This window comes from Aedes albopictus, chromosome 2, assembly GCF_035046485.1.
Source record: "Aedes albopictus strain Foshan chromosome 2, AalbF5, whole genome shotgun sequence".
NCBI classification, from domain to species: Eukaryota; Metazoa; Arthropoda; class Insecta; order Diptera; family Culicidae; genus Aedes; species Aedes albopictus.
The window spans coordinates 195,357,883-195,385,824 of NC_085137.1; the positions used below are offsets into that span (position 1 = coordinate 195,357,883).

A 27,942-nucleotide genomic window follows, 5' to 3' on the forward strand; every position below is an offset into this window, starting at 1 on the left:
GAACAGAACTCAATCAATCAAACATAAATCAAAATTCACTTAACTCCATGGCGGTTGTCAAAATTTCAGCCAAATCGGTTCACTAGAAACCGACCATCACATTGTCGAACTTGGCCATTTTGTATGAAAAACGGCTGTTGTCCGACACTGTCCATTTCAGATTTTTTTTCATTAACCTTCTTCGTGCATTAGCATTAGCGAATTTATATGAAACTGTTGGGTGGAGAATCAAAATGGTTGATCTTTTCATTATTCGTCAACGCCTTCATACAATTGACTCTACAATTACAACTAAAACTGTTTATTTCTCCTTTAAATGGCCGCCTATTCTCCTCATTATTTGATAATAATGTGAATCATAAGTAGGACTTAAATCTGGCTTTTAATCATTTAACGAAGCGTCCACGTGGAGTCAATTTAGTCATCTGAGACAGAAATCTCCAACTCCATACACCGATAAACACCTGAAAGTATGAAATGCCTTTCTAATTCCATGTAGTTTAAATTGGTGTATTAAAAATTTGTTTTCCTGAATTCCAAAAACAACACTGAGAACTCACTACGCCTCACTATGGGCCATAAATCAAAATTTCGCGACAAAAGTTTAAAAAAATTTTTTTTCTAAGATCAAACATGTTTTATATACGTATGATTTTTTGGCCTATGTTTGATTGTATACCGACTGAATTTTTCGATTTGTAACAAAATTGTATTGTTTTTGTATGGAGAAAGTGAAAATTTCCGATTTTAATAAAAAATTATGGAAAATGTGATTTGTGGTGATAAATGTACCCAACAAGTATAACACATGCATATCCCAACAGTAAATTTAGTACATGTTGCATATTTATTTCATAAATTGCAATGCCAAATTTAGTTTTTTTTTTACAATATTTACTCAAATTTTACGGTTTATTTGTATCCGGTCTACGAAGCTAATTTAGAATCTTCTTTTTCGAATGCTACCGAACTTTTTCGCGGGAATTTGCGGGAAACCAAGTTAGAGTGATTTAAGTGCATGCTATTATTTTACAATATTTTAGGCTGTGCTTCAATAATCATCCACTCTTTCCATTACGACGCAATCACTCCATGGCTTGCGAAAAAATATACATGACATCAAACAATTGTCATTCTGGAAGGCTTTGTTTCAGATATAAATGTGACTATAAGCTTTAAAATTAAGACCACACACTTACTCAAAGTGCAAAGTTTCAGTATATCAATCCGTGTGATCAATTAGAATTTTTAATTAACTCATCGTACATACGTACAGATGGATAAATTATTAGTGAAATTATGAACAAATCCACAGCTTAGGTGAGATTTTAACCCACGGCCCTTATATGCTACACAAGTGCTTTACGGACCCAAGCCAATCAATGACACGGCATTTTAGTTGTTATAAGGAAAACCAAATCTTTCCCCTGATCGCAAATATATCCATCGGCAGACAATTAAACGTTCCATAATTAATACAAAATTTCCCATAAATAATTCGAAAAGTCCCAGAAAAGAAACAGGGGGTAAGCAGTAATAAATAACAAAAGTTCTTTGAATGAGTGTAATCAGTTTCGTACCAGTTATCCAGTGGATAACTGACACTGAGGAAGATTACAAGTGGTAGTCGAAATACGCGTATCTGTCAAAGGATAAGCAACATAGGGCGGAATTAAAAGGTACGAAACTGATAACACTCATTCAAAGAGGGTATTCTGCTTAAAGGGTTCGAAAAGTCGGTACAAGAACAAAAGTTCCATAAAAAAAATAAAAAAAATGCATAAATAAATCAAAAGTTTCCATAAATAATTGATTTTTGAGCAATTAAAAGCGTCAAAAATGCAATGAATAAATCAACTGTTGCAATAAAAAAAGCCATTTTTCCCACCAAAAAACTTCGAATTTTCCACAAATTTTTCCATAATAAATTAGAAAATTCACATTAAAAAAATATCGAAAAAGCAATAAAAAATTCAAAAAATGCAATAAAAAATGACGAAATTACCCATGAAAAACAAATGCAGGAAAGTATGAAATAGTGAAATGCTGAATCGCACTTGTATGACTGAAACGACTGAAAAGCTTGCGTAACCATTTTTGCAATTTACCGAGCAATTGCTTGCTGTCCGAACTCGCTATTGCAAGTCGGACCTAAAAAAGGGATAACATCTATGTTTGCATTACACCGGGCAAATTCTTGGATCTGTGGTTTGCCTAGAACTGAATCGATACAGTTGCGGTGCATCGGATATCGGAAACTTCGGCGGCCTTCTGCCGCCTCAGTTCCTCAATCCTCTAAGCGGCTTCGCCGCATGGTTTACATAGTTTTTTGGCTCAAAATGCATTTACGTTTATTGATCGTTTTTTGACATTTATTGATAATTTATTTTTTGTTTATTGCACTTTTTGAATTAATTATTGCTTTTCGGTATTATTTAATGCGAATTTTCTAATTTATTATGGAAAAATCGAACTTATTTATGGAAATTCGAAGTTTTTTGGTGAGAAAATTGACTTCTTTTATTGCAACAGTTGATTTATTCATTGCATTTTTGACGTTTTTAATTGCTCAAAAATCAATTATTTATGGAAACTTTTGATTAATTTATGCATTTTTTTTTATTTGTTTATGGAAATTTTGTTATTTATTACTGCTTACACCCCTGTTTCTTCACTGGGACCTTTGGAATTATTTATTAAGAATGATCACTTCCTTATGAGTCGTTTATATTTTAGCCATAACCATCTCACTTATACATATGTACGAAGAGCGAGCGCAATTTATTTATTGTTCAAATATTTACCGGATCCGAAAGGGTCATTTGGCCGAACGCTATTTGGCTGAAGGAGAAATGATGAATTTGCCACTGTTCTCCACGTCAGTATAACTCGAAAAAAATAGCCTATGAATTAAAGGAGGAAAAATCTCTGATAAAATATTGACAGTTTCAACGCCAACTTATCCCTGAATTGCAAAACTAGAAAGAGTAGTCAATTTATTTACCTAAGGAAAAATTAATGATGACCAAATTGGCAGCTAGAATGTGAGAAAGGATCTCTGAATTATTTTGAAAATAGTTCGGCCAATCGGCATTCGGCCAAATTACCGTTCATCTGAAAGGAGTGAGCAGCGAAGTTTTTATTAAAAACTTATCCATCTCTACATATTTTGAGTAAATAAAAAAATCGTAATTGGTCACACGAATTGATGTACTGAAACGTTGCACTTTATTGAGCCTACAATTAAGTGTCATATCTGAAACAAAACCTTCTAAAATGATGATTGTTTTTTGCTCTGTGTATTGATTGGCAAGCCATAAGAAAATTGCATCGCTATTGCAAAAGTGGATCTTGGAGTGGATGATTATTGAAGCACAGCGTTAAATATTGTAAAAATTAACGCATGCACAAAAATCACTCAAATTCCCGCAAAAAAGTCCGAAAGCATCTGAAAAAGCAGAGTCTGAACTAGCTTCCTAGACCGATTACATGTCGAATACGGTCGAATACTACTACTTTTTGAACAAATTGGCAAATAAATCGTAAAATTTGAGTATATATTGTAAAATTCCAATATAAACTTAAAGCCATCGCAATTTGTGCATCAAATATGTAAAATGGACTAAGTTTACTGTTAGGAAATGTGTGCGTTACACTTGTTGGGGTAATTTTTCACCACAAATCATATTTTTCTATATATTGGGAAAAATCGAAAATTTTCGCTTATAAGAAGTTTCTTCATACAAAACACGATATAATTTCGTTACAAATCGAAAAAAAAAATAGTCGGTATACAATCAAGCATAGCCCAAACAATCACACATATATGAAAATTAATTGATCTTAGAAAAACAACTCTCTTTGCTTTTGTCGCGAAATTTTTATTTCTGGCCCATAGTGCGCCTGTAGTAGGCATTGGTGAATGTTACTTAAACTAAGTAGGCAACGATTAGGGTACAATGACAGCTAATGACTATTCCGAAATAAACTGTTGAAACGAAAACAGCGTCTAGATGAATATGCTATTTTGTTTGCACGAGGATGTAGACGGACATGTCTGGCAGATCAGGGATGCTGGAAAGGTTCAACGAGAGATTCCTTCGCTTTGCGAACCAGCTTGACTTGAACAAGCTGTACACAAGGCAGCGAGCAATTATGTCTCATAATATGCTCATTGCTCACAGCTGCTGAAGTGGAATGCATCAAGCTGAAAGCGCAGAGGGAATTAGGAGAGCAGAGAACAAAATCGAGCGATATGTCAATAAGAAGTTCTGTTGGGCTGGATACATCGAACGCAAGTGAGAGTCGTGATTCGACTGCACCCACTGTTCTAGCACCAATAGCGGATATAAAACGACAGCAACTATTTACGAGATGAACTAGCGCTCTTCATGGCCACAGCAGTCACGCAGTTCCTTGGGACAGATCCCATGTCCCGACCAGTGGTGTCATCGTGGTTACTCCAAGTTACTCACTGGGTAATCAGCTCTTGAGATAAAAAAAAAATGTTTTTTAGCTCCAAGTATGAGCACCCTCGCAAATATAATAACCTTTTTTTGTGTTTCCAAGTAAATTGCTTTCCAGTGAAATTAAGAATTCTTTCCGTCCTACTTGATATATTAAAATTGCCTAGGTGATTTTTTATAGTTTTGCGCTCTTCAGTGCACAAAAAAGGCGGTATGGGAAGAATTTTTTCAACGTGTATTCTAATTTAAAGCTAATTATACACTTCGTATTTTCGGTAAAAGGCGCCAAGTATATGGAATTTAGGCGATGAGACGGGTTCAACCCCCAAAAACCCTTCCTTTGGGCACGAGCTTGGCGCCCTCATATGTGTGGAAAAATTGCCTTTGAATTGTTTTTTCTCAAACACTTGTTTGAACAATCTTCATTGCGGTATAATAATTTTATCTCGCTTATATGATTTTAGATTTTGTACGCCCTTACAAATTTCAGCGAAACGACTTTATGAATATTCTAAATTGTTGCGCCTACAGACGAGTAAGAAAAGTCTCAATTATGATATTGGAATTTAAGTTAAAGAGCTCAAACCGAAAAGAAATCTCTCAATTCCCAGTATGAGCGCCCTCGCAAACAACAAATGTTTTATTTTTTATTTTTGCGCTTCCATACATGTTTGAAAATAATTTCTCAGTCAAATTACGAATTGTTTTCGCCCTACCGGATATAATTTTTTTTCGATATATTTGCGTCCTTCAGGTCCGGGCACATAAAAGACGGCATTTTCGTAGAGATTTTTCTGAAATCAAAAGGCGGAGGGACACTTACTATATGGAACTTGGTAATGGGATGGTTTAACCCTCGAAACCCCTCGTGTGGGTACGAGCTGGGCGCCCTCAAATAGGGAAACTTATTTATTTTCGGCAGTTTTGTTCTTTCCGTCATGGGCTATTTTGGAAACAAGTTGAACTCGAAGTTGGCCCCAAATCGTTTCCAACCAAGCTAAATTATTCGACCAAGTTTTAGGTAGGTTGGCGGACAGACACATCATGACGAGGAGAACAAATCTGGCGATATTTTTTTTATTCGTGATATTGTATTGATATTTTTATTGTGAATATTTGATTTGATATTGTGAATTTTTCTTACGCTTTTTAGAAAAATCTGCTATGTAATTTACGCCCATAAAATTTAACAATAATAATAAGCTTAATTGAATTTGATGAATATTCTAACTTTTGAGTCTATAAACGTGTCATTTATGACATTGGAGTCTATTCTTTCGCATCCTAAATATATCTGAAATGTCTATATGATAATTTCTAAGTTTTTACGCGCTCATATACAAATGTAAAAAATACTTTTATATCCCTTTCGTGGCGAACCAGCACAATTGTGCTGTTGAGCGGTAACAGTTTTGAATATTTTTTTCCATCTGTTTAGACTTTGTTTTAAGAGATGTAAACTGTTTCAATAATTCAGCCATTACTTATACTTGTATATGTGCAAACAAACTTTTGTTTACGTTGTTTGTGAGATTTACCACAACAAGATGAACAAAAAGTGGACAAAAACCGTAAAACATAAAAAAGTTTTATCTGTCGCATATTTTTTATATATATTTTTTATATCTAGTTAATCACAGCTAGAAATTGAAAGATAAAGAGTAGTCCTATTAAATGAGGAGAAATAATTGTTGTTTTGTTGGGAAATCTGAGAGTTCTAGAGATCCAAAGTTGAGTCTTTTGTATGAAGATTTCACTTTTTTGCGCTTCGTCTCGAAAGGGATATTGATGCGCCAACAATAGAAAAAAATAATCTTTCCTGATATTTATATTTTAGTTTTCAAATCAGTATTATGATTTTGGAAGGGCGGATGAGCCGCCTATATTATCTTTAGTGATTTTCATATGTTTTTTTTTTTACGAAATTACCTTTGCCATTTTTTCAGAATGATTCGCTTCCTCAATCTGAAAGAATAATCAGAATCACCTTTTTCAAACTAGGGAATTTTCGTTCCGCCCTCCTGAATACAATGTAATTACCGTACAACCGTGGAGCATACATTACATTTTTTATGCCTGCATACGTAATGGAAATTTCTGTTTCTAAATATTCAAAATCGCCTACGTTTTTTGTGGCCTTATATTGCTCTGTTCGCACCAAATCGAACTGCACAGTATGAAAGTGTGACGGTTAAAAAGTGTGACGATAAGTGCAACCATGCTGTCTGACAGCATTTTGACGTCGACAAAGGTCACAGATTAGTAGGTGGTGTGTGCTTCGTCGGATTCTTTCTCGGTTTTGTTTTGATTCTCAGCCATCTGCCAACTCTCCGGTTCAATTTTCTCCCCGTTTTTCTCGCGAAAGTTGGTGCAGTGTGGCCAGTCGTCCTGGTTTGTGCGTTTCTTCTAGTGTAAAAAGTTTTTGAAATGTTAAATTTATGGAAATGATGTCGGCAACCGTGCCCGAGCACAGAAATAGTGTGATAAAGGGCGAACACGATGAAATTGCCACACAGAAAATATTGTATAACTTTTGATTGCGTTCGCCAAAATAGCTAATTTTTTTACCATGAATAGTATATTATGTGTAGCTAATACCATAAAATTTTCATTAAAATCGGTTGAGTATTGGCGGAGATATCGTTGAAACAAGGAAATTGCCGCTTGAGAATCTTGTACAAACAAACATTTTGGAAAATATCACTTTTTTGCCGTTTCAACGCTGGCGCCAAAAATACTGAACCGATTTCAATGAAAATTTGTATGTAGAAGTAGTTTGTCAAAATTTCATTCAATTTGATCATACCGTTAAAAAGTTATAGCCATATATGTCGCACTATGTCACAATAAGCAGATGTGGTTTTATGTATAGTGAAATTTAAACTGTTCTTACTTTGAAAGTACTCAACAAAAATGGCTGAAATTTTCACTGTAAACAGTTTAACACAACAATTTTACACTGTCAAAGATTTATAAAAATCGGGACAGTGTTACAAGTTCTACAGTCAAAATAGTGCACGCGGAACTAAAAATGGTCAAAAAGTACCTAAAATTTACCTTGAAGCGATTTGAGCTTTGGATATTTACTAGAAAAAGTACTGAACCGATTTCGATCAAATTTTTACCACTTAATTTAAACTATGTTAAGAATATCGAGTGAAATTTTCAAACATTTTGATGAGGTAACAAAAAAGTTATAGCCTAAGTAATTTTTTGAAATGGATGCACAAATTTTCTAAAATCTCATTTTATGATATCAACAATATATGCGCCAATACTCAACCGATTTTAATCCAGCTTTCCACGCTCGCCATAATGGCGGATGCCATAAAAAGTTTGACAAGAACTGTGCCCGAAACACTGAACTGAAAATAGAAAAAATATTCTCAGCAAGCTTTGGTTTCTAGAAATAACCGTTGTGTTGTTTGCTGTCAAGGATGGGTTTTTCATTTTCACTTTTTCCTCCAAATTGCGTTATTTAAATTTATTTCTAACAAATTTAATTCTTATTTTAGGAAATGCTGCATGAGACAAGTTATTTGCATATACTATTTATAATTCTTGAAAGCAAAACGGACTCGCTACATGCAGAATTCTCTCGACCTTAGATCAATCCGCTCATGTTCAACCGTTCAACGTCTTCACTTTTTCATAGTTCCCGTCATCGCACCGCGTCCAATTTCAACTACATCGTGACTACTCCTTGGCTCTGTGATCCGAGAAAACTTCACTGGAAATGCAAACCTATATCAATAAACACTTGCTATTTGTATGAACCCCAGTTCTATCAGGTTCCCTAACAGTCCGCTACATTTCGGAAGTGATTGCATATGGCTATTCCTGATGCCTGCTCGACCTATCAAATACAAGACCCGGTAACACAAGACCAATACTACTGCCTGCATAAGATAACAAGACCTAGCTGCTCCACTGAGGTCCGTGATGCATCTATTCCAAAAATTTACACAAGTTCGTGTAGTAATCAGTTTGTTATTGGTTCTCAAAACGTCGACGACTCAGAACCACCTATCCACATGTCAATTCCTATCTAACAAGACGGTTCACGACGTTACTTTGCAGAGAGCAATAAAAATGTACAAAAATAGGTGGTGTCCTTATGGAGGTTCCATGGACGTTAGGGCATATTTAAGAAAAGCAAAGAAATGAATAAAACTCTTTACCAACAGTTAGCAGAAAAACTACTTCCTCGTCTCGAAATTATTTCCCGAGGCATCAACCTCTTGGTTCATGTCTTAAAAAATTCTGTTAATATATTCAATAAACAATGGTAGTTATTTAGAAAATGGGTTGAATGTTGGTATAAAACCTGCATTGAGGTTTCGAGGCCGGGAGCAGGACAGTAAGAGGTAGTGTTTGATGACCGACCGATTTTTGGCGAAACCGATTAGCACCAAGAGGGCCACAAGACACAATTCTATCCGTGAATACCAAGTAGCGTTTCCGTTTCTCGTTCAAGCATACATAATACATGCGAATAACTTGTCTTATGGGGCATTTCCTAAAATAAGAATTAAATTTATTAGTACCTAATAACCTGAAATAACGTAATTTGGAAGAAAAAGTGAAAAACCCAGCCTTGACAGCAAACAACAAAACGGTTATTATTAGAAGCCAAAGCTTGCTGAGAATATTTTTTTCCAGTTTCAGTTCAGTGTTTTGGGCACAGTTCTTGTCAAACTTTTTATGGCATCCGCCATTATGGCGAGCGTGGAAAGCTGGATAAAAAATTTATGGTATTAGCTACACATAATATACTATTCATGGTCAAAAAATTAGCTTTTTTGACGAACGCAATCAAAAGTTAAACAATATTTTCTGTGTGGCAATTCATCGTGTTCGCCCTTTAGATGAAGTGCATCAAAAATCCATCTTTGAAAGCAACCAGCAATATATGCAATATATAAACAAGACATTTACATTTATGCGGTTTTCAGCTTTTGCGTCTTATACATGAAAAAAAAAACTGTATTATTGGGACTTCTTCCAACGATTCCTTTATAAATCCAAACACATAAAATAAATCTTTCAGAGATTTTTTTAGAAATTAATTCACGGATTACCCACCAAGTTAATCAAAATTTCCTTCGGAAAATTTCCTCAATGATTTATTTGATTTCTCATATATTCGGAAATTCCTCCAGCGATTTCGTCAAAAACCTGCCTAGGGAATTTTCAAGAAATTCTGCCATGAATGCCTTCGGAGATTTCAATGAAAAGTCCTTCAGGATTCTTTTAGAAAATTCTTAGTTGCCTTCAGAATTTCCTCCGAAGTATGCTAGAGATTACCCTAGAAATTATTTCAGGAACTTTTTTATCAAACCTTCCCTGGATTTCTTCCGCTATTGCTCCATGGATTTCTTTAGGAAATCCTTCAGGAATCCCGTATTTAAGAACAACTTTAGTTCTCTGAAAGATTTATTTTATGTGTTTGGATTTATAAAGGAATCGTTGGAACATGTCCCAATAATAAAGTTAAAACATTTGCATTTTTCTGGACACTTGCCTGCAAGGATTCTTTTAGTAATTACTACAGGAATTCGATCTCAAAATCTATTAAGGTTTTTTTTTCCTCTTCAAGAATTTTTTTAGATAGATTTCAGAAATTTCGTTCACGTATTTTTTAGGAATATCATCTGATAATTGTTCGGGAATTGTTCAAGTAATTCCATTGAACATCTCCACATGAATGTGCCCAGATTGTGTCCTCCGAAGGTTCCTGCAAGAGTTCAACAGAGATTCCTTCAGATTCTCCTCCAAATATTCCTCGATGTCTTATCCTAAAATTTATCCGTTACTTCCTCTAAGGATAACTTCAATAACTTCTCCACGGATTTAAAAAAAATATACAAAAATTACTCCTAGGAGTTCCCACGGCAATTCTTTTAGGAATATCTCAAGAGATTTTCCTAGGAATCTTTGCAGACGCTTATCTATGCGTTTCTGCAGGAATTCAGAATTTCGACCACAGATTTCTCAAAGAATATTTTCAGAAAATCTGGACACAGGAGTTTTCCTGTCTCTTTCTCAATATTTTTTCCAGAAATTTCACCAACGATTTACTTAGAAGTTTCCCCATATAGTTCTTAAGAAATTTCTCCTAAAGTTTCTTCAATAATTACCCTAGGAATTCGAATTTTCCCAAGATATTCATTCAAAAGTACTTCCTAAGACTTCTACAGGGGTTCAACTGCAGATTTCTTCACTTACAAAAAACCTTACAACTAAATATAAAGGTTCGCTGAAGTGTACTCATACGTTAATAGAATGAAAAGTTCAGCTGACATTTCTGAGGCAAATCCGCCTTTCGATCACGGAACTCTTGAGGTTTTTTTTCATAAATTTCTGTGGGGATTCCTTTTGAAATTCCTTTGAGAAGATGTTTTTTTATCTCCAGAGACTTCTTCAGATTTGTAAATTTCATCAAGATATTTTCTCTAAATTTCTTTAAAGTAGTGTTTCAGAAATTCTTCTAAAAATTGAGATTGCTTCGGAAATTTTTCCCAGGGTTTCTTGAAGTATCGTTTGAAAAAGCTCCTTCAGGGTTTTCTGCAGAAATTTCAACAATGATTTAAAAAAAAATGCTCTTGAGTTTCCATCAGAAATCCTGAGATGTCTTTAGAGATCCTTGCAGAATCTGTTCAGATATTCATTGAGGGATTTTTCTGAAGTTTTTTTTTCAGAAATTGCACAATAATAACAGAAGAAATATTTTAGGAATCCCTGAAGGAATTTCTAAGCAAGAAGAAGGATTGCCTCAAGAAATCCGTAAAAATTAGTCTTGGAGATATCTTTGTCATTAAAAAAATGTTTTTGGGTGGATATAGTACCCTAAAGAACTGGAGAACCTAAATAACATTTTACCTTTTATTGTGCTCCATAAGAAAATTTTGTAACAATGTTTTAAACTTCCAATAAAACTGATGAATACATCAAAACTTCATGATCACCTCTTTAAGGGCATCTTCCGGCTATTAGGATTAGCAATTAAGCTGTTTTAAAACTGAGTTGAAACCTGTTTGACCATATGCAAATGTGTTTTTTTATTTTTCAGCAAAAAAGTTAAACAGCTCATCATTATTCTTTTTTTCAATCCTCCTCCTCTTCTTGGCGTAACGTCCTCACTGGGACAAAGCCTGCTTCTCAGCTTAGTGTTCTATGAGCACTTCCACAGTTATTAACTGAGAGCTTCCTCTGCCAATGACCATTTTGCATGCGTATATCGTGTGGCAGGCACGAAAATACTCTATGCCCAAGGAAGTCAAGGAAATTTCCTTTACGAAAAGATCCTGGACCGACCGGGAATCGAACCCGTCACCCTCAGCATGGTCATGCTGAATACCCGTGCGTTTACCGCCTCGGCTATATGGGCGCTTCAATCCTGATCGAAGCCAATAGGTGCAGCGAATTTTCTTCATGGAAAGTTCAGAAAGAAAAATCATTCGCAAGTAGAATAATTTTAATGTAATATGCACAATCAATTCTACCGTGATTGTTGGTACTGCAGCAGCATAAAATTAATGCACTTCGAAAATGGTAAATATTATCATCAATAAATAACACTGATCGACAAAATTTTACAAAATTTGGTGTTATGGGATGAGAAAAAAAATAACAGGGGTTTGGGACCCTAGAAGTGTCATAGTGAAAGATTTTTTGAAAAATATTGGACCGGGCCTTCACAGTTTAAAACCGAAGTTTGTGTGGAGAACTTGGGGTGTTCAATTGATATGTGCATTAGAACGTGCCGTGCATATTTTTAGGCGTTTTCGGTATTTGGGTTGGTTTCGTTATTATCTAACGCCTAAATATGTGCACAGCGCGTTCTAATGCGCATATCAATTGAACACCCCAAGTTCTCCACACAAACTTCCGTTTTAAACTGTGAAGGCCCGGTCCAATATTTTTTAAAAAAATATGAATAAATCTAAAGCAATGCCTGTATGAATACTTGAAGGAACTATTGGGGAAATCCTTAGAGGAACTTCAAGAAGAATTTCTTGGAAATTTTCTAGAGGTATTTCAAAATACATGCTCAAGAAAGTTACTGAATTAATGGACTAATACCTAAAAAAACCTCTGGAAAAAATCAGGTCATGATTTCTTAAAAGTTTTTGGAATAAACAATTTTTTTTCTAAAATAAATGCCTAGAGAAAGAATATCCAAATCTTTGTGAAAATAAAATCTCCTGAAAATGCATCTTTCAAAGCGACAGATGTTTGGAGAAATTCCAAGTAGATTTTTTTTGAGGAATATCTGAGGAATGGAAGAATTTTCGAAGAAATCTCAAAGAAAAACTCCTGGATGAAATTCTGACAATATTTCTGAACTACCTACGGAAATGTTTGAAGAAATGAAAGAATTCATTCATGTTCTTATGTAGTAATCCTTGGATGAATTTCCTTAATTGAATCCCTTAAGGAATCTCAATATGGAGACAGTTTATTTTATAAAGAAATTCATTGACAGGGATCAAAATGCAGGATACTTAGAGGAATCTTCAGAGGAACTCTTGTTAAAAATCATTCTCCGAAATCCTGCGGCAATCTTCTTTCTGTAAACATTCCGGTTTTTTTTTTTGAAAAATACTAAAAAAATGCCTAAAGGAATTTATGTCCTTACAGAGGTAATCTGCATAATTTTTCCAAAATTTTTATGAAAACCTTGTAAGGGATTCAAAAAATAAAGCCCCTTCCGCGATAGTCACAGAAAGAAATCGTGAAATAATAATACATGAAAGGGTTTTCCCGGTTTGGGGGCGTACCAGTATGTATAGTGGGCGCTGAAATTTAGAAACCTTGGGTAACTAGCTCTGATTTTACCATGACAGTACTGGTCCCGACACCGAATACCAAAGCTGCGGAATTCCTATCGGTTAACAAGTACAGTAAGCAAGCATCCTAAACCAGGATATTCTGCCACAGTACTTGGAGGCCGTTCAGAACCTCGAGGATCTGCAGTTTACGGTGTATTCAGCTGCGGTGGCTTCTGTCAAGACGCTGGGATTATGGACGCGCCCGCTAGGAGACGATGAAGGTCGCACACGCCCAGCACACAAAAACCCGCGTGGATGCAACGTTTGGAGAGCCGGATCGCTACATTGCGGACCAAGATTGATAAATTAACACAGTACAAGCAGTGGAATCGATTAACGAGGCTAGTTCGTTATGCTGCTGAAATTGTGAAGCCCGCAGAACTCCGCGATCTCACAGAAGTCAATATTACGGAGATCCTCTACACTCTTGTACAGCGGTTGAGTGCTCTTGTGAAACGATTGCAGCGTTATGAAAAATGTTCGAAGTGGAATCCGGGCAGAGGTCAAGTACTGACGATCAAAACGTGCTATTGGTTTGATTGATACAAGAGGTAAAAGTACTGAAAATAATAGCAACAAAATGTTGCTAGGACGTCTGACCAATAGCAAAATTTGCTATTTGAAGATCAACCGAATGTTATGTATGAATGTCTCAGCTTTCAATTGATGTAAAAATTTTGAAAATCGGTGGTTGCCATCATGATGAAAAAAATGTTTTGGTATAAAAATCCAAGATGGCGGCCAAAATCAATATGGTCGACCCAACTTTTTATTAATGTAAATAGTAGCTTTATCTTTCCTCGTTTCAACAACAATACGTTTTGCGGTGATTTTTGGAGAAACTTTCGAGTTATAAAGGTTTAAATGAGCCACTATTTGACCAAAATCGAGGGGTCTGCAGAAATTGTTATGGTTCTAACTAAAGGGGAGTCCATCAAATTGAGTAACCAAATGCATTTTCCTTACATTTTTAACGAGGACTTTCAGAAAATCGGCACCTTAAAGATTGTGAAGACAAGGTGTAAATAGTGGGCCGGTCTCAGCGAGAATTACCCATATGTGAACCCTACATATGAAAAATTTTAATAAATTCTAAGAACCTTTGATCCAATTTGTACGATAATAAAAAAAATAACCTTTACAACCGTTAACGTTCTGATTGGGCATACAAAATGAACGTAGATTGATGACCTCGTCTCATGTATGTTTATTCAAACAAGCAACAGGACAGTGCATAAATGAGCGTGACTAAGTATGTTCGTACCTACGATTTTAAAATCATTAAAAAACACTACAATCTACACTACAATTTGTAGAAAACTAGGTCGATGTTGGAGTCAAATTGGTATAAATAGCAATATTGATGGAAAACATTGAGCCCCGTTTGTGATCTAGTCTAGATAAAGCTCTGCAGATTCCAGCCGTAGAGCATCTTCGTGCCTGCAAAACGAGATACGACTACAAAGTGGTCAATTCGAAAAAAAAATCAATTTAAAACTATAGCAGTGGACAGCTGTCTGTGTATGCTGAGTAGCTGGCTGCGGCCCAATGAGGACGTAACTCGAAAAAAATAGGAAATTGCTCTGCACTCAACAGCTTTTATTGCGACACTTCAGCTTCATAGGCAAAGCTTCTGGTTCAAAACAATTGCAATGCGAATTTAATCTCCAGAAAAGAAGGAAATGCCGGAATTCCATTCAAGACATTTTGATCTCTGAATGTGGCATGTGGTGCTCAGCAAAACTTTGTTTCAAAGACGATTCCCTTGAGAAGCCATGTAATGGTGATGGTAGTGCTCGTGCAGTGCACTTCTCTATTTTTTTTGTTTTACTCTACTGCAATTCATACGGTGGCTACACTGCGTTGTTTACATGGAAGGTAACTATCTGACTCTCACTGTTGAGCAGATCACTCAAGTTTTTTTGTTTAATTAATTTCAATCAAACACTTGATTCAACCAACCGGACTCATTAATGATTCATCAAATTTTCAACAGCTGAGCTGGCTCTTTAAAACGATGTATATGTGATTTTGTTTACCGTACATCAACAATTGATGACGTCTCTTTGCATTGTTGAATTGAACTTTTTGTGAGCAATACGTAAATTGGATTATTGAGAATATCCAGTTTTGTATGTTGCAAAAAAAAAACTCCCAAAAAAGGTTCACTACGTTCATTCATCTCAGATAAAGCTATTTCCTGCATCCAAAATTGGAATCAAATATTCATCAATCGAACGTTTCACCTACCTTCACCCACGTCAACCGCAGTTCATAACTCAAAGAAATAAAGAATCTAATCAGGTCGCACAGTTCTCCAAACATCAATTCAATTTACCCGCTGCTTACAAATGGTGATATGATAGCGATACATTTTTTTCCGCCTCATGATGATTGTGACATCGTAAAGCACATCGCCCTGCCTACTTACCGCGTGCTATTCCACGGCTGGCAGCATCGATAAATCGGTTTTCTTGGTAAAAGCTCGGTTTACAAACGTTGATTACTGCTGGCTGAATGCCCAGAAATAGAGCTGCTCCCCTCTTTCTTCCAGCCGGAATGGGGGTACGCCGAGTACGTCCTCTTATCGTGCAACGGAGCACCGCAATCCACACTGATTGCGATTGGCCAGACTCAGACAACGAAGACGATGACGACGACGTTTTCTTCGTTGTTGTTTGCCGAAATCTTATCACACCTCACTTTATGTACCTGTGTTTTCAAGCGGAGGACTTTTGCGTTATCGATGATACCGCTCACTACCTAGTCACCACTCCTTAGTGCGCACTGATGATGGCCCAAGTAAGATATGGGGTAGATGTACCAATTGTGGATGCAATTCTGGCAAATGGTGTGGATTGGAATCAGATTTCAGAGGCATTGTGCAAATCAGTATCATAATTATAGAATATCTAGTGAGAGAAAGGGTCTATGCAGCCAAAGCGGTAAACCCTTGGGTATTTGCAAGGTCATACAGAGGTAGAAGCAATAAAAGAAGTCGCCGTGTTTTCAGTAATTTTTTCAGAAATTTTCACAGGAATATATTTTTACGCAAGCCCCGTGGAATTCCGTCGCCAATTCTTTAGAAAAGAGGTCCAATTTTCAAAATTTATACAGGGATGACCTCAGAATTAAAACCGTCTAAATATTTATTTAGAAATTCCTCAACTTATTCCTTTAGAAAATCTGTCAAAGATTCCGGCAAAAAATTTCATTACCTTCAGGAAATCTTTTAAAAACTCATTCAGGAGTTTCTCCAGAGATTTCTTAGAATGTTTTTCCAAGGATTCTTCCAGAATTTACCCCAAGATTTAAAAAAAAACCTTCAAAGGTTCATTAGGAAATTTTATTCGGAAATTTTCATTTTGAAAGTTCCGCTAGGGATTCTTCTAAAAATTCCAGAAACAAACTTTTTAAAGTCAAACATGTCCAGTATCAAAAATTTATACAGGGATTTCCTCCGAAAATCATATTGATATTCATTCACAAAATCTCATGCCACAAAAGTTCAGCCTATTGGACGCAGTGGCCTAATTTTCCCAACAGGGGAGGAAAAAAAATTCACAAAATCTTACACAAATTTCTTTAGAGATCGCACTAAGGGGATTCAGGTGGCCAAAAATCGAAAATTGACTTTATTCAATTTGAGATTAAGGTTCAGTAGTTGGAAGTAGACCACTTGGACCAGTAAACCCTAGAATATTAGTTTGCTAATCCCTCTACTTATCAAGATATTGACAGCAGAATAAGACCACTGCCAATTTTTGGTAAAATAATGAAATGTTTAACTTCGCATATCTTCGACTTGAATGAAAAATGTCAAACTTTTAAAGAAGTTTTCAAAAGTTTGCTTACAAACCTTTCGAATGACGTATCAGACGTAGAAATGTTGATTGTAAAACTATTAAATGATGCTACATCGAAAAATTAAAAAAAAATCCCATACAAACCGTTCCATACAGAAAAAAAAAATTCGTTGAGTTTCGCTTCGGGACTATTTCTATGTCTTTGTTTGGGATCCCTGGGAGGCATTGAAATCAAATTTGGCTGCTACTAGCTGCTATTCTGCAATTCCAATCAAGTTGTCGGCGATGATTGAGATATTGCTTTATAAAATCATTCTATTGGCCATTAAATACCTCTGAGGAAACATTTGGTCGTCATGGCCACTTTTATCGGTAGATCAATCATAGTACAGTCTAAATCTGGTCTTGGATCTCTTAGCGAAGCGTGTTTTTACGAATTGAAATCCATTTTGTAAATAGGAACAGAAATCCTTAAACGTCAAAAAGTATGCAATGCCCTTGTAATTTCATGCTGTTTGAAACTGTCGTGTTGAAACAACCTGTTAAACATGTTTTTCATATTTTTCAGGCATAAGCCCTACGAATAGAAGCTAGACATTATAAAAATGACGCGAAAATATTTTTGGCCACCTCTTTGTATGAAGCCACCCCATAGTGGATCGGTCAGAAATTGCTACAGAAATTCTGCATTGGATTTTTTTTAGAAAATCTTCCAAAACACCTTCAGAAATTCCTCCAGAACCTTCTTCAAGGCTCCCTCCAGAATATGCTACAAGAGTCCTTCCATGGATTCTTCTAAAATTATTCAGATTCCATAAATAGAAGAATTCGGAAGTTTTCTTCAAAGTTTTTTTTTTAGAAAAATCCTCTTGGTATGATCATAAATTCCACTAAGTATTACAAAAAAAAATCGCAATGAGTTCTTCCAGAAAATCTCTCAAAGATTGTTGTAGATATTCCTCCAATGTTTTTACAAAAACTCCTTCATGGATTTCTGCAAAAGTTTCTTAAAAAAATACAGAAATTCTTCTGGAGAATTTTTAAAATTTCTCCGTAGGTTCCTGAAAAACATCCTTCAGAGATTCAATTAGAAATTCTTCTATTTTTTTTTAGAAAATTATTACTCTTTCCGAAATCAACCCCAACTAACAATTGCAAGTCACAAACAAGCAAGCTTGCTGAATTGTGGCTTAATAATGGTAATGATAGCTGAACTAAAATTATGCTCAACACGTAACTGTTTAAATGATTTTTCAATTGAGAAAATAGCCAATGTTCGACTTTCCTCATCGGTATCAACAATGATAAATTAAAACACTTTTCAAAAGTTTAACAAGAAATTTATTCGACAAGCATTCATTCTTTAACAAAAAAGTTTAACAAAACATTTGTCTGCATCTTATTAAGCTGATGTATCGATAAGCATATGCTCCTGAACAATGTGCTTTTCACTTGTCAAATAAACGCCTTCAGCCCGTCATAGTATGACTCAGAACTTTGTCCGGATTATGGGATAAATCATGGCTAAAACTGTTTAGACAATCAAGTTATTAAAGAACCAAAATTTTAAACGAATCACATAAAATAAAACATAATAGAATTATGTAGCTCAACATTGAGTGCCAAGAGACGTAATCAACGTAAAAATGAGGCATTTATTTATTAATATTATTAGTATGTAACAAGATATCTTGTAAAATGGTTATTATATTTTTTTTATCTTCCGCAGCAGTTCGATTGTACGGGACGCTTGGATCGATGCATTTGACATTTCAGTGCTGTCGTGTTTACTGAATATTGTCCCCACAGTCACCTAGATAATCAAACAGCATTCAGAAATCGACAAATTTCAAGTATCCCTGAACATCCTTTTCACATTAATAAAAATTAAAAAAAAATAATGATAATCATCCTTATGCACTATTTATTGAACATAATATCAAGATTCCATGACAAAAGCACAAATAAAAAAAATGCTTGACGGATCTTCGACTGAGCATGAGTGGATTACCTGAACAGATGCTGTGAATGCACCACGTCCAAGGCCATACCGCACCACATATTGTCAAACATTTTTAAAGATCGATTTTTAAAAATAAAAATAAAAACATATTCATATCGCAATTAGTACGTCTGGAAACAATATCTTCAATAAAGACCAACATTTTTTGGTCGCATTCGATACAAGTTTTCTCACCGTGCGATAAAAATACTGACTGCGAAATCAGAATGGAAAACACGTGTTTTGGGCTCAACAGCTGTTGAAGTTGAGGCGTTGTTCAGTTGATTAGCACGTGCTGTGCTAATTCACCACTGCTGAACACAAGTTCAGGAGTGATCATTATTGAGTCATGGGAAGATTATGTTTTGCTTTGGGTGCTGCATCTCAGATAGGAAGGCATGCGGCTGGCAATCGACAGGTCTCGAGTTCTAATCCGGATTTAGGTAATTTTATATGTAATTCTTATTTCATAATAGGTGTTCTCGACATGATAGCAAATAATTACTCTCGTGAGAGTTCAACATTTTTGCATTTTATTTATTTTCAGTCATTTTTGCCAAAGCTTAATAACAACTTTCTTGTCATTTGTAAAACGCTTTGAACAACAAAAAATTAAGTTGGTGCACAACATGATGCTTTATAACTTCTCCAAATTTGTGTGAACAAAACCCGAACATAGGTTGTACGTGAAAATAATTCAAATGTGATTCAACATTATGCTGAATTAATTCGTCATAATGGTGCCTGTTAAATGAGTGATTGTTAGTTGGGGAATTCATTCGAAAATGTCAACAAGGATTTTTTTCCGGGAACTTCCACAGAAACTCTTCACGGACTTTTGAAAAAGCTACCTAGAAATAATTCGAAAATTTTCTTCAGATATTATTCTAAAACATCCTTCAGGAACAACTACAAAAAAATTTTCGTCGGATTACGTCAAATATCCTTCGGAATTTCCTTCAGAAAATCATCCGTTGTGTTTACAGATGCCTTCCTTAAACACCTTTTGATATTTTTCTAGAGATTCCTTTGCAATCTTAAAAATAAAAAAAAACATTCGAAAATTTAATTGAATTGGTTCAGAAATTTCTCCACGAGTTTCCTTCAATATTTTTTTCCAGAAAATCCACTGAATATTCAAACATTTCTCCAAGAATTTCATAAGATTTTTTTTTAAATTCATCCATTTACCGAAAATCTTACAAAGCTGCTTGAGATATTTCGTCGGGATTTTTTTCCGTAGATATTATCCAGAGATTCACTCAGGCAATGCTTTTACAGATAGTTTAGAAATCCACAAGAGATTCATTTTGATTCAATTTCATTAGAATAAGTAGTTTGAGCTTGAGCTTTATTGACCGCCCGCAGATGCTACTCCAGTATCGCCAGATCAGCTACACTCACACAAGAAACCAATGAGATAGCTGCTTGGGACTAACAGGCATCTTCAGTGTGTGAGCGTTGGTGGTCTTGTATTTTTAGGCGACAATGGCGCCTGCTGCGTCAGGTTGCAGGTCAATGATGAGATAAAGAAGGAGGAAAGGGACGAGCCAGGGATAGAATCCAGGACCTTCTGCATATGAATCAGTCCTTCTGCAGGACTTGTTGTGAGATTGCCGGACATACAACTCTGCAGAGCTGGTGTTCATAAAAAAATTGGATGGAACAAGAAGGCCTAGAGGCCAGCTTGCAAAGGGGGCGAATCAGGGAGAAAGGAAATGTAATAATGACGGTAACAGTGACAACGGCAGCGAAGGGAGAGTAAAGGGGGGTTGCAATGGCGCATCAGGTGCGTATTATGGGCCCCTCAGTTCAGTAGGGCGATGGAAATCTCAGGGATCGCAGGGGGTTCATGGAGTACCAGAAGGTCTTAGGGACGTTTAAGGGGCATTTAAGGGGTTTCCAGGGAGTCTCAGAGGCACTTCAGGGTCTCAATGGTGTTTCAGACGGTTCCAGGAAATCTCAGAGGGCTCCAGGTAAGTTCCGGCTTGTCTCCGGGAAGTTTCAGAGGCATTTTGGGAGATACCACGGGGTGCCAGGAGGTTTCAGAGGCTTTGAAGAGATTCAATGGCATCCCTGGGGGTCTCAAAGGGTTACAAGAGGTTCCAGGGGGTCTATGGGGCGTTCCAGAAGGTCTCAGGGGAATTTTAGGGGGTCTTATGGTCTTAGGGATGGGATCCAAGAGGGTTCCGGGTTTTGGGAGTTTTGGAAGATATCAGGTGTGTTACACCTGGAGTTTTATAAATTTCGGGGGGTTTTAAAAGAATTAGGAGGCATTTCAGGTACTTTTAGAGCATTGTTGGTGGGTTTCTGAGGTGTTACGCAGGCAATTTCGGGGGTTATGGAGGCCTCATGTGCGTTACAAGGGATCCGTGGAGGTTTTAGGGTGATTTCGAAACCATTTCAGGAAGTTTTAGAAAATTTTCGGAGACAGCTTCACAAAAACTCTTGAACTCCCTCGCTCTGCTTTGAAACGCCTCTGAAACCTCCATTATCCCATTGAAATTCCCTCGAAAGCCATTCGAAATGCCCCTGAAAATCCTTTTGCTTTAAAAGTGTTCCTAAGACCTTCTTCTTCTTTTATGGCGGTATACCCTGATCCATGCTCTACATGTGCACGAAAACCGATTTTGAAAATATTGCTTCGTTATTTTATAAAAAATCAAAAACCAAAAAGTGGGGAAATGGATCCAGTTTCGCCTTAAAAACTTACATGAACGGCTTCAGAAGCTTCTCCACAGATTTGTTTAAAATGTATCAAGCGAAATTTCTCTTAACATTTGTTCAGGAAGTTCTTCGAGTCTCCAAGACGATGCCTCCAGAAATTTCCCTAAGAATGCTTCAAGAATTCATTTTGCATTCTATATTTATTCTTTTAGAAAATCTAACATTGCTTGTTCCAGAAATTTCTTCGTTTTTGTCTTTCTCGTACACCAAAGTGTACTGAAAGGCTATATGATCACTCAAAAATCGAATTTTCGATAGAAGGCTCGGAGGGTCAAGTCACATATACCAATCAACTCAGTTCGACGAATTGAGATGATGTCTGTATGTGTGTATGTGTGTATGTATGTATGTGTACAAAAAGGTCACTCACTTTTAATGCACTTCCCATTGACCGATTTTTCGGATTATAGCTCAAATCGAACCGGAATTTTACCGCATTGTTTGCTATTAAAAATGCCATTATGGCCATTTGAGTGATTCGGACCAGCACCGGTAGAACTGGCCACATATAAAACTGAACCAAGTCCCCGACCAAGCCCCACATCAAACTGCGGCGATTTTTTGTAACCTTCAGCATGGTTGATAAATTTTGTGAGGATATTAACACAGGAGACCGAAAATTCTTAGATGTCGGTCCAAAATTCAAGATGGCGGTCTAAAACCCAAAATGACGACTCCAAATTCAAGATGGCGGCTGTATAATGGAGTTTTAAGCCCTAAACCATGCAATAGGGTATATTTTGTATGGGGAAGATGTTTGGAGTCCAATCATGGCGACCTGAATATCCAATATGGCGGACTAAAATCCAAGATGGCGCCTCCAATTCAAGATGGCGGCTGTTTAATGGAGTTTCAGGCACTAAAACCATGTAACATGGGTATATTTTGTATGGGGAAGATATCTGCAGTCCATAAATGGCGATCTGAGAATCCACGATGGTGGTCTAAAATTCAAGATGATAACGGAGTTTTAGGCCCTAAACCATGCAATAAGGGTATATTTTGTATGGGGTAGAAATTTCTGTTGGATTCCAGGTGAAATTCTAGTAAGAATTTCCGAAGGAATTACCGGTGAAATACCTGAACGAATCCCTGGGAAAATCTCAGAATAAAACTTCTAATAAATCTTGATGAGAAACAGAAGGAGAAATATCATCATAATGTGCTAGATAAGTTCCAGCGGGAACTGCTGGGAAAATCTTAGGAAATATGTACTCCTTGAGCAGCAATACTATTGAAGCTTTTTTGAAAGTAAAAAAGAAAATCGCGTTAAGTACTGTTCCTTTGAATTCCACTAAGCATTTGCATCCTTTGACAGATACGTATTTCGACCTCAACTGTAAGGTCGTCTTCAGTGTCTTGTACTTGACTCGACTTTCTTGAAGTTATCCCAGCAGAAATGACTGGATTGGAGATGAACCAGCCTCGGGCTGAAAATCTCCCTAATAAAGCTAATAATAATAATAATAATGACTGGATTCTTCCAGTCATTCCAGTTGTTCCAGAAATCATTGGAGGAATGATAGAATAAATCATTGGAAATCCTAGAGAAACCACAGGGGAAATTCCTGGAGAAATTATATCTAGAACTTCTGGAGCAATTGCAGCAAGCATTCCTAGAGGAATCCTAGGAGACATGAAACCCACTGGAAAATGGTGGAGGAGTCATAGAAGGGTCCTAGGAAAAATGTTTGGAGGAACTTCATAAGAAATTCCATGATAAATCACAGGAAGAATTTCAAGAAAAACTCCATCAGGAACATCTGGGTAATTTGCAGAGCGAATTCTGGAAAATTACAATTTTCAGGAGGCAATTATATGGAAAATTTCATTCATTTTCCACAGCTGTATATGAAATTATGTACACCTTAGCGCTATCTATTGGATAGATTTTTTTATTTATAATCACACCAACAGATAGCGTTTCAAGTTTGACTAGTTCCACATGTAACAAAAAAGAGAATCTTCCTTTATACGATATTGGTTCAAATAGTTGGATGCAGGGATGAAAAATGACATAAAAATGTCATTTTTTTATTTGCTTATTTTTCTGTCCCTGGAAAGAAATGTTTATCGACGACATCATTAATTTTCCGTAACTACCCAAGAAACAGAGATAGCTGAATAACAGTTTCTTTAGCTTCAGTTTGCTTAAGAGTTGTTTGTTCAACTCAGGTATACCCGAGCAGGAGAAAATAGCTGAAGAAAATCAAATTCAGGTGAGGAAAACCGAATACCTACAACCTGAATGAGGTATTAGGAAGCCCTGCATAAGAGGTAAAATACCTAAAATAATGACTGGTACAGTACACACCATTATGTGCATACTTGTATGTAAGCAGTGCTTGTAAGCAGTCCTCAACACCAAACCAATAACTTGATGAGGTACTTTATCAATACCTACAAAATACCAAAATAAGTTGTTTGCAATACCTGGCTGCTGCAGTTATGTGTCAGTTATTCGTTCCTGCTCGGGTAATCACCATCATGGATTAATGATGTGAACAGACCGAAATTTACACCGCGAGAGGTGGAAATTGAAAAAAATGTCATGACATTTTTTCATGAAATTCCGTGACATTACCCATCCCAGCGGATGTACAAAGACATCCCGAGCAGAAGAAAATACCTGTGCAATCCCAAATTCAGGTATGCAAAATCCAATACCTAAAACCTGAATGAGGTATTGAAGAGCCCTGTATAGGAGGTGGAATACCTTAAATAACAACTTGGGTGTTTCTAACGAATATATGGTAGTGTAGAATGGGTCACGTTCGGTGTAGTACTAGATTTGTAGTAATGAGCTGAATATTAGTATGGTGAGATGGTCAGTTCTCCGTTTCTGCAATGAAATGGTGCAAAAAGCGTGGGTATTATGATTCCTTGCCTAATTTGATGCTGTTTGAGCAAAACTTTGGATAACTATGTTGTTTATGTTGCAAGAAATAGAAAAAACAACAACACTGTTTCCCAAAGTTTTGCTCAAACAGCATCAAATTAGGCAAGAAATCATAATACCCACGCTTTTTGCACCATTTCATTGCATAAACGGAGAATTGACCTTCTCACCATACAGCATACAGCTCATTACTACAAATCTAGTACTTCACCGATCTGTCCTATTAGCACAAGTAGAAATACACACAAATAAAAATTAAAAAAACAGAATATACCGTAAAATGGGGTGTTAACCCGATCAGAAAGGCATAACAAAAAAGTAACAGAATTATATCAGCGGTTGATAGATATATCAACGTTTGTTATATTTAGATATATTTGACAAAAATGATTTGAAAACCTGATTAAATTATATCAGGATTATAACAAGGTCAGTTATAATACAAAAAAATATTTTGATCATCTTTATATGAACATTATAACAAACTGAGTTATAGTTTTGAAAATACAGTTTATGTCAAATGACTATTTTACAAGTGGTGTTTGGTACGCAATTACGCCGTTGTGTGGTGCTACTGCGCTTGTAAAATATAGGATTTTTGACAAGTTCGAATCATGACCTTAAAGATCTTTAAGAAAATTCAGGTTATTCATTAAATGTATTTATTGACATACTTGTATTTAGATTCAGGGTTATCCCTTATTGGAAGTTCAAAATCGATTTTTTGATTATCTAGGTTCAAATTCACTAACACAAATTGAAATTCAAACCTTAAATAAACAAATGCAGTATTTTTGACATGTTCGAATTATGATCCAAACTTTTAAGAAAGCTCAGATGGATATTGTCGCGCTATTATTCACTGTACACCACATGATTAATAGAATGCAGTGAATATATTTTCATGGTCGATGTTTTGATTTACAACGAGAAAACTGCTTTTTATTTTCCGAAAAATGATGACGGATGCTTAAGCCTTAAGATCATCAGTATCTTAGTGATGAGGCCACAAAATTTAGGTCCTTAGCAAAGGATTCTACATATATAGCATCGCACAGCAACGTAGTTAAAAAAAAATAAGAAATGAGTATCCCAGCAGTTGTCATTGTAGGTGAGCCACACTAGAGGCTTTTGCACCACGAAGGCGTAGCGTACGTTCAGCGTGCTTGTCTGGGTCATATTGACCCCAACTTCCTACTAGGGTTAATGCAACACTCAAACGGTCACATGAAGCTATGATAAGTTAGGCAACAAAATGGATATGGAAAGGATGACTTTCATTGAAACTGTTAGCACTCATGAAGTAAGTTTTAAGTCTCACAATCCTCCATAGGTTTTGCAGTTTGTAGTCCCATTCAAGATTATTTTAATAAATTATTCTGAAAATAGAAGTTTTATCACTGTTATTGAATTAACATGATACAACTGGATCAATTAGTCGTATGCAAATGAAACTCACCTTTGTTTTTGAAGAATTGATTAATAACAAAATAATTTGTGGAGCTTTGAAATTTATATCTAATGTGGTCACGCCATGTCGTCAGGCCCGGATTTAAGGGGGGGCAATGGGGGCAAGTGCCCCGGGCCCCCCGATTAGAGGGGCCCCCCAAAAAACCTGAAGCATTGAAGTTTTATATTTTTTGATAATTGCACATCAAAGTCCTAAATTTCAAATTGTTGATGCAAAAACATTTTTCTCTTTCGATTTAGCTTAAAAACCTATATTTTCATTGCTAAATAATCCAACCGTAGAATTTAAGTATATTTCCCAGCATTACTCTTTTGATGGATCAGTTTTAATGCTTGGTTGCAGCAAATTCATATCTAGAGAGGTATTACCGTATTTTATAATCAGGTAAAACTGTAATGTTGGTATACGCGAGTTTCTACAAAATCCCCTAGAAGTTTATGATAAATTTAGAAGAAAACGTTTTTAGAACTTTAAGTTACAACAAAAAGCGTCTCTAGCAAACTGCTTGTTATACATCTGCATCAGTTTGTTGAGGACAGATGTTATCATGGGAGAGAGAAGATAATGATTCATAGAGAGTTCGGGAAATTTGGGGCAGTTTTGGAAACCTAGTTTTCAAAAAACATCTCGTGAACATTTGTTCACTCGAAGAATATTTTAATCTGAACTGAACGCTTCGTTTTAAAGTATTCATAAATCTTGTAAATTCGGATGAAAATTTAAAATATAAAGTTGATTATGAAAGTTTAAAATAAGATAGTTTACGCTGTAAACCTAAATACGGTACTTTAGCATAAATATTAAAATAAATGTTCGTTTTTTTTGAATATTTAAATAATCTACCGAAATTTTGGAGATATGGTTTGGAAAAGGTATACTTTTTAAATGTATCCTTTGGATGAACAAAACAGTTGTGTGGCATATTTTTTTTCTAAACCATAAAAAAAATAATAATACACAACATTGAAAAGAAATCGATGTATGTTTAATTTATTCAAACTCTTGTTTTTGGGGGCCCACATTATAGGGTTTGCCCCGGGCCCCCCGAAGCCAAAATCCGGCACTGCATGTCGTTAGTCACGTTCCATTGCCATGCAATTAACGTCCATATCAATTCAGTAGAAATACAGCTTCTTATTATCTGCAAATAATGTGGTGTGGATATTACATACTCGAAGATGAAGGAAGGCCGTTGATAAATAAGGCTAATATCAATGGTCCTGAAACCGATCCTTGTGGCACGCCCGATAGAGTACCGTGATTTCGGGTGAAATTGATCAGTGGGGTGAAATTGATCGACGAGAGGTCTATTTTTATTTGTTAAAAATAACGCTTTAAACTTAAAACAATTTGTGAAAAATGGCCATCACCTTGCTCAAGGGTTATTGAATGATGGGTTTACATGTTTTACAGCCAATTAGTTACATATTTCGGTATTAAATTCATATTTTTCCGAAACTGCGTGTAAGGCGATCTTCATAGACACTTCCAAACTTTTGTTACCGCAGTTGTATCGCACATGTAATGAATATTCGAATGGATGTTTACAGCTGCCAAGTATTCGCTAAACCCGATTTCGTCACCGGTACCGATCGGGCTTCAATGATTTCCTTTGATTTCCACAATTTTAAAGCGGTTATTCAAATAGGGTTTACTCAATAAAACAGAATCTTAACTGAAATCAAATAGATGTGATAATCTGTGCAGTAGTTCAAAATGAGAAACACTGTTGAAAGC

At 36.0% G+C, this 27,942-nt stretch overlaps 1 protein-coding gene across 1 annotated transcript in view; it reads right to left on the reverse strand.

Moving 5' to 3' along the window:
- LOC109409635 (platelet-derived growth factor receptor beta) overlaps positions 1–27,942 on the reverse strand; it is a gene marked incomplete in the record, with an annotated part of 434,203 nt that overhangs the window by 399,934 nt on the left and 6,327 nt on the right. The window contains 1 exon segment of the mRNA XM_062850911.1: positions 15,733–16,087.